We start from the raw sequence: 12600 nt of genomic DNA on the forward strand, positions 1-12600 counted from the left end.
CTGTTTCTGAAAAGAGATATTCAGAATATATATTAAGACATTGAGTCAAGGGCAAATAGTTATTTGATATTAATGAGCAAGGGGAAAAGTGCTTGAAAAAGTGCCCTGGTACTAAACTTGGCTTCTATTCCTCTAGAAAGAAATGGTGCTCTCTGTCAACATTAGGGACCATGTTGGAAAGCCCTTTGCAAGCTAGGTGCCGAGCTGTCCAACTAAGCTGGCTGGAGCCTGGCTGTCTCCAGCCCTGGGCAGATAATGCACCAGGGCACCAGCCTCAGCTTCTAGAGGCATTTCAAGGGCAAACCCCCAAAGAGGCCTCATTCCTGTAATCTGGCCTGAGTGTTCCCACAGCACAGAATGAAGTGAGACTATCCCAGACTTGCCAAACCCCATCTGAAAAAGCACACCCCACTGGCGGCAGTCGCTTCTCGCAAGGATTCTGGGAGAAGATCCAGACAGAAGCTCTTTATGTGGGGCAAACGCGGCCCCACTTCAGCATCCTGTTTCCTCTCCTGGCAGGCAGACATTTTTCTTTTTGTCTGTTGTGGAAACTAGAACTGGATTATGTGCCTTAGGCACCTAAGAGATGGAAATCAGCATCTGAGAGAAAAACTGTTAAGGAGGTTATGTGAGGGGGCCAGAGAGGGAGGCCGGAGAAGACGCTGTAATTTAGGTCAGCACTGCAAACCCCATGGGTGGAGCCAATACTGACAAGAGGCCTCTGGGGGAGTCTGAGTTGGCCCTGCCTGCTCAAGAAACCTCCACAGGCAGAGGAAAGCAGGCGTTGGGAATTAATTGTTGGTATGACCTACCATGTTTAGGGTGAAAGTCTCTTGTTTTCACCTGGGGATGAAATAGTTCCCTTTTCAGTGACAGAAGAGCACTCAAACTGCAATTAAAATGAAAACCCATTCTTGCTGCTTGGCCGTATTGATTAAAAAAAAGCTCTTTTTCCTCAGTCTGTGACTACTTCTCTGGGATCTCTCACAGACCCTAAATCCAGGCTAATATACACCCCCAAAACAAAGTTTTCATTTATTAAAAATAGCTTTGTTATTGCTTTTTTAACTATGTTCCTTGGGGTGGGGGTGGGCGATGGGAATTAAAGCAATATAGAAAAGTACAATGCTAAAGGTAAAAGCAATTCAAAAGCCCATCGACCACTGTGAACACTTTGGCAAATAATCTCTTCCTCCCTCCCTCCTTCCTTTCCTGCTTTCTCTCCTTCCTCAAATATTTATTAAACACCTACTATGTGATAGATGTGGAGCCCTGGTGGCACAGTGGTTAAGAGCTCAGCTGCTAACCAAAAGGGCGGCAGTTCAAATCCACCAGCCACTCTTTGGAAACCCTATGGGGCAGCTCTACTCTGTCCTACAGGGTCGCTATGAGTCGGAATTGACTCGAAGGCAGTGGGTTTTTGGGTATGATGTGATAGGCACTGCAAATTCTAAGGTGTGTGCAAGAGAGAAAAGCATCTCTGGTTTTACGCCTTACAGTCTGTGTCCTTTGAGATCTCTACCTCTCTGTGCGTAAACATACACACATACATATTTATTCAAATGCATACATTATATATAATTTTACAAAATGAGTTATGTCTATGTATAATTTTACCCAAAGGAAATTGCTTGAAAATCAGCCTGCAGCCTACTTATTTCTCTGCTCAACGATAAGCCATAAATATTTTGTTGATATACATCACCATGCTAAGGGCCCCACAATGAGATTGCTTGGTTAAGGGGAATGAACATTTTAGATCTGACACACAGTGCCACACTGTCCTTCACAAAGGCTGCACCAGCTTGAGCAGGCACTAACGACCTATAGAAAACCCAGTTCACCTTTGTCTTTAAATCATATTTATACTGACTGTTTACATTCATGATTTGCCTTTTTTCTGTGGAATCAAATTTATCCACCTTCCTTTTCATTATTTTCTTTTTTATGATATTTAGAAAGGCTTTTCCTATCACAAGATTATTTGAAAAGATATTTCCTTCTAACACTCTTATGATTTTATTTTTTTTTATATTCAAACCTTTGATCCATCTGGAATTTAAATTTGTGTGAGAATTTAAGTAAGGATACAGATTTCTTCTTCTCTAAATGTACTCAAGAATTGTTACTTAGGAGGCCTGTTTTTATGCATAGCTGCAAGCTTAACGGTGTAATTTTTTAATTTCTCCCGCATACACATTAGTGCTAGAAAGTCCACAGTTCAAGACTGGTTTTTTCATCTTCTAATAAAATATAAACATCCTGCGGAGAAGAGATATCTCGAAGTTTGGTAGTCATTTCTTTGACTTAGTGTAAACTGAAGCTTTCCTAGGAGAGCAGCACAGGATATGCAGGATGGGTTTTGGAGTGAGGAGGTGGAGGATATAGCAATCTGGGAGGAAAAGAGACATGGAGAAGAGTAGCTGGCATTGCTGAAGTCTTGGAGCAAGTGGCAGGAAATGAGGTGCAATGAGACCAGATGGGGAGACAAGAGCCAGATCCTGGCAGATCTAATATGATATGTTAAAGGGTTAGACTTTCTCTTAGAGGAAGTGGAGAACCATGGAAGTGGTTAAGCATCCCAGAAACATGGCAGATTTGGGTTTGGGGTAGATCATGCTGATGGCTTTGTGGATACTTTATTGGGGGAGGGGGCAAGAGAGGGAGAAACCACTTAGGAGGCTGTGGAGGTAGACAGATTGAGAAATAACAACAAGGCTCTAAGTAAAGGCTTGACAGTAATTTATGGCAATAAATGGATGCACTTGAGAAACACTTATTTGGCAAAAATAGCATGTGAGAGTAAAGAAGAGGAGAGACAAGGATGATGCCCAGGATTCAAGCTTGCTAATTGGGTGGATGGTGGGACCAACCTAATGAAACAGAGAATGCACAAAATAGAGTGATTAATCCCTCCAAGAAAATGACAATTAAATGCACACACTCATCAGAATGGCTAAAATTAAATCAAAAACAAAAAACCAGCCGACACAGCTAGTTTGCAGTGTGGCGCTAACATCATCTGTGATGGTTGTTTAAAATGCAAACTTTTGAAAGCCATCCTCAGAGCTTTTGGTTCTGAGGATCTTGCTTGGGGCTCTGAGGATTCTGAAGTAGGTGGTCCCTGGACCATACCTTGAGAAACTCTGGGTTACAAAGTAGCATGCATGCTCTTTGAAGTCTAAAGCTTCTCTTAAAACTGGACAAGTTAATTGATCACTGTTTCAGTTTACTCACTTCATTAAAATGAGGATATCAATACCTATCTAATAGGATAAATGTGTGAGAATAAAATATGTGAAGGTAAATAAGTCCTATTATTGTGTTTTTCCCCCTCACTCTCTTTCATATGTATGCAAGCCCATGACATTCTCTTTCCATGACCTTCTCTAAACAAAAATCAAAATGACGGTGTATACAGCGCTAGAAAATGGTGTTGAATGGGAGTCTGGCCTGAAAACAATTCTTATTTTTGAACACTCCATAATTGTTAATGCCAGTAATTCTTGAACTAATATTTTCTACATCCTGGAAAAGTATCCGATGAAGAGACTCAGAGATAGCCCGGAATCAAGTTCTTTTCGTAAGGGAAAATGAAAGGCCTAACTAGAATAAAGAGGGAAATAATTGAACCATGCATTGAGGAACTAGATGGATTATCAACAGGATGGTGCAGGCATCCAAGTGGCACTGGAGCCACCAGTTCTTACTCCATAACCCTTGGAGGACTGAAGGCAGCTCTGGGCACTGGGAAAGGTAATATCGTGCCTTACGGCAGATCTGTTCATTCAAAAACCACTTAATTTAACTTCCTTAGTAAGAAAGACCCTAGAAAAATAAAACAAAATAAGACAAAACAAACTACAATGAATCAAATACTAGTGCATAGCGCATGCCATTATGAAACCATAAGAAATCTTACTAATAACCACCAGAGCTTTCTAGGTCCTACAAATGATGCTAGATGCTTTTACCTAAATTTTACAGATGAAGAAACTGAGGCTTATAGAAGTCAAGTGACTTATTCAAGGGCATACCTGAGTCTATTTGATCCATTGCCTTTGTAAGGGCTTTGATAAAGCTTTGAGGTCTGTGCTATTTACACACTAAGGAGATACCGTATAGACTAGGTTTTGAACCTATTGTACTTGGTACAATACTTGCTTAATGTGCCAAGAAAATGGTATAGAAGAATCACCTCTGTTGCCTAAACTTTTCCTCCTGGGCATATAGCTAGACTACATTTCCCAAGCTCTTTGCAGTAAGATGTGGTCATGTGACTAGTTCTGGCCAACAGACATGATATGTGCCACCTCCAGGGCTAGCCCTAGAGCCACAGGATGGTAGCAAATTGGGTCTCTCAATCACTGCTTGGAGAAGAGTCATCCCATTGGTCAGAAACACACATTTTGGTTTTTACCAGCATGAGAAATAACTTCTATTTTGTTAAACCACTGAGATTTGAGAGTTTACTCCTTGTAAAACTAGAATTACCTTGGAGGACTTTTAATTGGTGTCACATAGGCGGCTCTCAGATTAATGTCGAAAACCGTTAATTAAAGTGGCAGCTGGATCAGGTTGGCAGGGGCTGCCAATCTCTAGAGTCAAGAATCAAATTTATGGTAAATTGTTTGTGAAATGTTCCTCAAAATGAAACGGAAATTTAATAATTATAGACAATACAATTAGGGGTAAAAACAAACTTGCTCAGATACACAATGAAGAAAACTGACCATTGTGCAAAAAATCTCAAGTTCAAAAGGGAACACAAGTTAGATATGAATACACAGCAATGTTGCTAATTTAGATGTAACGACTGATAAATGCACACACACATAGCTAACCACACAGGAAGACGAAGGTCACATTGGTACAGACTTGGAGGGAGGGCCTGGGACGCACAAGTCAAAGGCAGTCCCAGGTTTCACCAGAAAAGCAACCTGAAATCAGAAAGGATGGCATTAAGTTTTTGTTGTATTGACCATTCCTTGACCTTTGACTCCATGTGAGGAATTAGTTATGATCAAGGTGACCATATGTCCCAGTTTTCCCAGGACAGTCCCAGTTTATGCCTATTGTCTAAGCCTAATTATTAACAGCGCTCCCTTTCTTTCTCCAGAGTGCCCCAGCTTGAATGATAAATTATATGATCATCCTTGTTTGGGGCCAAACTTCAGGAGCTCCACACAGACGTCTCTACCTGCCTCGCCTCACCTGATGCTCATTTAGGACTACCGATATCTCTAAAACTACCATGCAAGTTATGTTGACGAAGCAGAAAACGATTTCCTTCTCTTTAAGTTCATGTAACTGTTTGATTATACTTTCGGATGAGCTTGATATGCAGTCACTTTCCTCCACCCTTATTCTTATAAGAGAATATAGAAAAGCATTTTCTTAAATGCATGTGACATTTTTGGGCCTTGGCCACCCAATCATCCCTTACTATGGTCCCAAACTCAATTGGCTGTAATATAGCATGGGGGCCAAGAGCACAGGTTTTGGCATTGAACAGACATGGTTATCATCTTGGCTATGCCATTTACTAGCTCTGAAACCTTACATAAGTGTGAAATGGGGGCAATAATAATTCATAGGGATATTTTGACTATTAAACAATGCAGGTAAATTGCTCATCACAATACCTAGCACATAATAAGCACTCCATAATTGTTCATTATTATTATTATTCCTTTCGGGGTCTTTTGGCCCTCGTCTTTGGAACTCCCTATGATCACCCACTCTGTACAGTTTTGTTCTGGAAAGTATAGAAGGACATGTGGAGAAACTGAATGTCATCCTGAAAACAAGCAACAACAATAAGCATTAAAAAAAAAAAAAAAGTTAGGAAGCTATACAGAAAGATGAAAGGAGCCAGGGTGTTTTTAGCTTAGAGAAGAGGAAGCCAAAAGGTGATCATAGCATTCAAGTGTAAGAACTATTATGAGGAGGAGACTGACGGGTTGTTCTCCATTTCTACGGGGGTAAGCACACATAAATATTACACCAAAATAACTCGATTTGACATGAATAAGAATGTCTTGTCAGGGAGAGTGACAACACTGGACCAGCATGCTGGAGAGAGTATGGATTCATCAACCTGGGGGCCTCTAAAAATACCCTAGTTTATTTAGGTGGTGATCTAGTTGTGGCTGCCCTGGCTGACCTCTTAAAGCTGAGTCCCAGGGATCAGTTGTCAATCAGTTCAGGGACACAATTTTTGGTAGATGCACATATCGGACACTGTAACATACAGGGCAGGAATGTATACCAGGTCTTTGGGATACACGTTTATAAAAATCAGTGATGGCTGCTCAGAATAGTCTTAGATTTAAAATGATGATAATAATAACACTAACAATGGTTAACATTTATTAAGTACTTACTATGTGAAAGGCTCCCTTCTAAGTATGTTCCATGTCTTGTCTCTTACTATTTCAGTAATCAGCATTTTCACCTAATTGTATGAACGGCTGTAATCCAGGCACACTTTGGACCTTTTATTTAATTCTACTCAGGGGTGAATGCATGATGAACACTGCACTTAATCACGTTCTACCCATCCTTTCATGCCCAGCTCAAATTATTCCTTTTCTGTACAAGCTGCTTGACTACTCCAGTCCCTAGTAATTTGTTTTTCTCTGAACTCACAGATTTTATCCTCAGTAGCATTTATATGGGATTTAACCAGACGATTACTTTGAGGTATTTGTTCTGCTGATTTGTCTGGCTATTCAACTCTTACTCCTTTATTTAACTTTTCATGGATGTATGTCGTCTCTTCCAACCCCAATTTTAAAATCTTCAGAGGAATAAGCTATATAGTCACATGTTGATTTTTTTTGGTTGTTTAGTACCCATTTTCCTATTTTGGTAACAGAAGCCTGTTTTTCTTTTGGGAAATTATCTCCCTCCCACTGTGGGCAGTCTTGATGGGACAGTCAGTCAAGGCTCTCTGCCTTTTCTTTTCCCAAGGTTAAGTAATTGACTCAAGCTAGGCTAGTTGGAATTTCTCTCCCAGCGCTTTGAAACTTGAACTAAATGTCAAAAGATGGGAAAAAATAGCGGATTCATTCTAGTAGCAATGCTTAGGAAGCTGTCTACCTTCTCCTGCTACTTTGGTCCCTTAGACCTACCAGATTCTGTTCCAGTCCAAGCCTGCTATTCCAGGATTTCTTTGAACTATCTGATAGCTTTGCAATAAGTTAGCCAGACTTTGTTTATGTTTCTGGCAACCAAAGCATGCTAACCATTACAGAGGCAAATCCTCTACTTCTTTGTATGGCCCACCACACAAAGCACAGTGTTTGGCATAGAGTAGGTATTCATGCATGATATTTTGAAGAACTTAAATGGAAAAATGAGCACTGACAAAAAGAAATGAGATCCGTGAAAACATTTTTTTTTTAAATAGATAAGAGACATAAAAATTCCAGTGGAGGGCCCCAGGAATGCAACATTAGTGATACAATTGTTAGAGAATTTACACTATCCAATTGCCCACCCTAGCTATCCTCGTTTTGTGTATTAAGGTGTTTGAGATGGACAAGCAGTGCACTCTGCAAAATCCCACTAAAATGTCTCAAACACACTGGCTGTGCATTCTTACATCTAGAACTCCCAGCACTTACCGGTGCAGAAGGCCCTCCTTTATGTAATGCTAAAGAGATTGAGCTGAGCCAGGATGAATGATGCTCACTGATCACTCTATTTTTATATTTTCACAAGGATTTAGCACAGCCATGCAAATGTGTACTACCCAGGGCTGGGAAGAAATAAGGACAGAGCTCAGAGAAGTCAGGCAGCGGTCAACCATGAGAACAAAATAGAGAGCAATACCCACAGCAGTTGTACTACTACACACATCGGGTAAGGAGCTGGACCACATGACCTTCAAGGGTCCTCCAATTCAGGCATCCTTTGATTCTACTTCTTTCACTTTTTCCAAGTTATAACCCTCAGAGTCAGCCCTACTAAGGGGCACTGGTAAGTACAGAAAGAATGTTGAAAATGATATTTCAGTAGTTGTCTTGAAAAAAGAAAAAAAAACACCTCCAATCCATTGCTGTTGAGTCGATTCTGACTCATAGCGACCCTTTAGGACTAGCCTACAAATAGAATTTTTCATTCAGTAAACATTTATTAATTCAATTAAACATTAATTCATTAAAGATAATTAACATTAAATAATTAAACATTAAATTAAAAACCTATTTTTAATAACTGTGTTAGGTGCTAAAAGGAAGGGAGAACAGAGATGCAAAGAGTTACAGCTTCTGCCTTTAAGTAGCTTATAATTTACTGAAATAGGTGCTGTGCCACTTAGTGCTTTCTGCACAAAGGCCACTCCTTGTAAACAGCAGAGATTCACAAATTAATCAGCATAAAGCTAAGAACTCTTGCTCTCAAGGAGCTTTGAATTCTTTATTCATTCATGGTTTCCTTCGACAGTCTTTATTGATTGATCCCCATGTGCCAGGTTCTGTGCTAGGTACTAGGGATACCACCATAAGCAAGATAAACAAGGACTGTCTCTGCCTTCAAGGAGTTCAAACGGGGCCTGGAGACAACCTGGGCCTCCTACTTAGATTTATTATGTCGGTTCTTAATCTTCCCCAAGTCTTTTGCTCCTGTAGTCATATTGCCATTCTCAAAAATCAAATCTGGCCAGATCACACCCCTGCTTAAAGCTCTCCAATTGCTTCTCCCTTAGTATAGAATTCAAACTCCCTATTAATGCAAACAAGACCCTGCATCACATCGCTCTTGCCCGTTTTCATTTGAAGGGTCTCTAAATGGCAGGATGGCAGCCCCTGATAATTTAGTTCAGCTCAGACAGACTGCAGTTGATATAATAAGCAGGCTGAAGTGCTATCGCCAAGCTTCTCACAAATATCCAATAAGTATTCAGTGATCATCTCTACCCACCGAATCCGGGGGATGTGGTGAAGATCAAGACTTGAGCCCCATGGAAAAATGGATCAAAGGCAGTGCGGAAATCTAGGACAAATGATCCACCTTTTATTGCTCCAAGGCAAACACACAGCCCCAGTGAAACAGATAGGTGGATGGATGAAGTCTTAAGAAATGAGAAAACATGATATCATGAAAAGACAATAGTGGCAAGGATTTTTATTGAATTTCTAGACCTTTGAAGCACTTTCTGAACAGTTACTCGAGATGTTTTTAGATCTTCTTAGGCTGCCATTGAAGACTGTGGGCAGAATTTGACCCTTTACTTGATAGATGTTCTAAACTATAAGTGGACTTCAAAGGTATGTGACCTCTGCTGCCATCCATACAACATTCATCAAATGCCTTAAGGGACTTATAATTCAATAAAGATTAACCAACCAACCAACCAGTTGCTGTGGAATCAATTCCGAGTTATGGTGACCCCATGTATGTCAGAGTAGAACTGTACTCCATAGGGTTTTCAATGGCTGATTTTTCAGAAGTAGATCACAAGGCCTTTCTTCTGAGGTACCTCTGGGTGGACTTGAGCCTCCAATCTTTTGGTTAGCAGCCAAGAGCATTAACCATTTTCACTACCCAGGGACTCCAATAAAGGTCAAGAATCACAATAAATAAAGAACTCTATGGGCATACCCCACCCCAATCTTGAATTCCTGTTCTCTTTGAAGGGTAGGCCAGATTTTCAGGGTAGTATATGAGGCAAGTGGTAATATATGAATAACCATTATTGAGCAGTTACTTGAGTGTTTCCTTAGCTGTAACTGAGAATATAAATATTTATTTCACAGGGTTATCGTAAGGATTAAACGAGATAATGTATGTAAAGCACTTAGCACAGTACCTGGAACTTGGTAAATGTTCAATTTGTTGTTGTTCTTATTATTATTTCTCTGATTCTCACATGTGAATTTTCATATCGGGGGCCTCCTATGTGCCATTTTTATGGTTCTCTTGTTCCTCATGAAGAACATTCTTCAAGGCCCTCAGGTCTTTTGGTGGCACAGTGATCAAAGCACTTGTCTGCTAACAAAAAGGTTGGTGGTTCGAAACCACCAGCAGCTCCATGGGAGAAAGATGTGGCAGTCTGCTTCTGTAGAAATTTACAGCCTTGGGAACCCTATGGGGTCTCTATGAGTCAGAATCCACTCGACAGCAGTGGGTTTGGTTTTGGTTTTGGATTAGCACTAGGAAGAATTTGGGGTAAACTCTTTTTAAGGAAAGAGTATGCTGAGGCCTAGAGACTTGTCCAAGGTCATGTGACAAATTAGTGGCAAAACTGGATCTTGACTCCAAGTTTCCTGTCTCCTGGTCCAGTGGCTTTTCTGCTGCATTATTATTATCCTAAATTATAAGGGGCACATCAAATCATTATATTAATATATACTTACTGAGCCCTGGTGGTGCAGCAGTTAAAGAGTTCAGCTGCTAATCAAAAGGTTGGCAGTTCAGGGGACTTCCGGCAAAATGACGCTCTAGGCAGAAGCACTACGCCGTCCCTCCATAGCAAAGATCCAAAAAACTAAGCCGAGCAGAGAAAATGACAATCCTGAAACCCTAAAACATCAAATGAAGAGATAAAGAACTCAGCCAAGCACCATGACAGAGAATGGACAGTGAGTAGAGATTCATGCAGAGGTCCCCTACCAGCTAATGCAGTGCGGATCCGCCATCTTGGACTCCTATCGGAGACCAGCAAACGGGGTACGAGAAAGCAGCTTCATGGAGCTTCCAGTGGGAGATAAAACAACCGGTAATTTGCGATATACGCTTTTCCACCCCCCAGCCTTCTTCACCCCCACTCGGCCCCCTCTGCTTCCCGCGGCCACAATCTCTTGTCCGGGAAACACCGTCTGCTTGGATTCCACACACCTGAACGGGCCAGCTCTCTGACTGCCATTTGTTGGCTGCTGGTATTGCTTTTTTCTGCTTCTTTTGATTTCTTCCTTACCTCTCACCACTTCCCCCTCCTTTCGCTCAAATACCTGTGCCCGTGCGCCATCTTTGCTTCTTCCTGAGGGGCTGCAGAGCTCCGGTAATTTCTGGTATACGCTTTCCCACTCCCTGCACTTCTTCACCCACACTAGGCCCCCTCTGCTTCCCAAGGACACAGTCTCTTCTCTGCGAAACACCGGCTGCTTGGATTCCACCAGCCCGCACTAGCTGGCTCTCAGAGTGCCATTTGTTGGCTGCTGGTGTTGCTTTTTTTTTCCTGCTTCTTTTGATTTCTTCCTTACCTCTCACCACCTCCCCCTCCTTTTGCTCAAATACCTGGCTCCCTGTGCCATCTTTGCTTTTTCCTGAGGGGCTATGGAGCTCCATTCAAGTGTGGAGCTGCTTCCCAGTCTGGGTTGCCACGCTGGTGGGATCCCGGGGCTTTTGTTCATTTGTTTGTTTTCTTTTCCTTTTCTTGAGTTGGGAGCCCTTTCTGGCCAGGCGGTGCTACGTGGCAAGGAGACTACCCCCTCGGCTTGCACAGATGTGCAGAGGGATCCCTGAGAGCATTTCTTTTTTCATTGGGTTTTTTTTTTTTCTGTTTTTTGGGGGGCTTTTCATGTTCTTTTTTTTTTTTAATTTGTTTTGTTTTGTTTTCCCTCTTTTTCCCTTTCTATCTTTCATCATTATTCAGTTTCTTGTCTCTCTATATCTTCCTTCTCTTTCTGTTCCCTGAATACCTGGCGTTGTATACCTCTACGCCTTCTAGCCAGGCTGTATTGCAACACCTGAGAGTGACTGCCCCAGACCTACTAGCTGCACTGGTGGGATCCCTGGGAACTTTGCGGTTCTTTAACCTTTCCAATTTTTATTTATTCATTCTTTTCTTTTATTCTTCTTCCCCTTTCTGTTTTTCTCCATTTCATAGTCTCTCATCTCTCCACTCCAACGGCACGCTCCGCTAGCATTCTCTTTTGTTTGTTTGTATGTTTTAGGCTCCTGTTCCTCTCTCATCTCTCCCATATCCATCTTAGCTCCACACATAACAATCTCCCTGCTGCATCCTGCCTACCTGCACCGTGCGCTTAACATCACACCACCAAGCAGCACAGGCACAGCCTACTGGAACCTGCCCTGCACTGATTACCGACCCACCCTGATGGCTGTAGAAGTGCCACAAACAACCTGTCCCAGTAACTCCTCTTCAGCTAGACCTGCCCTGCTGTACCACATCTGAGTGACTGACCCTGCCAATTGGAGAAGGAGGTGAAAAGTATTGTGCCGACAGATGAGCAAACAACAAAGAACACAGTCCGCCTGCTCAGGCATAGTCAAATTTAAAAAAAAAAAAAAAGGGATGAAACAAACAAATCTACAATCAATAAAGGAGAAAAATAACTACTGAATGCTCCGAGGACAGCAGACAATAACAAAAAATTTACAAAAACAGGACAGGATGGTTCCAGTAGGCATCCAAAATAAAACACCAGATAACTTTCCAGTGGAAGAAAATGCACTAGAACTACATAATAGGGAATTCAAATCTCTAATACTCAGAATGCTCCAAGACCTGAGGCAAAAAGCTGACAAACATGAAGAAAAAATAGACAAATTCATGGAAAATACAGACAAAAAATTGGAAGAATTCAGGAAAATAATGCAGGAACAAAATGCCAAAATAAATTCACAACT

This window comes from Trichechus manatus, unplaced genomic scaffold, assembly GCF_000243295.1.
Source record: "Trichechus manatus latirostris isolate Lorelei unplaced genomic scaffold, TriManLat1.0 scaffold00007, whole genome shotgun sequence".
Classification (NCBI taxonomy): Eukaryota; Metazoa; Chordata; class Mammalia; order Sirenia; family Trichechidae; genus Trichechus; species Trichechus manatus.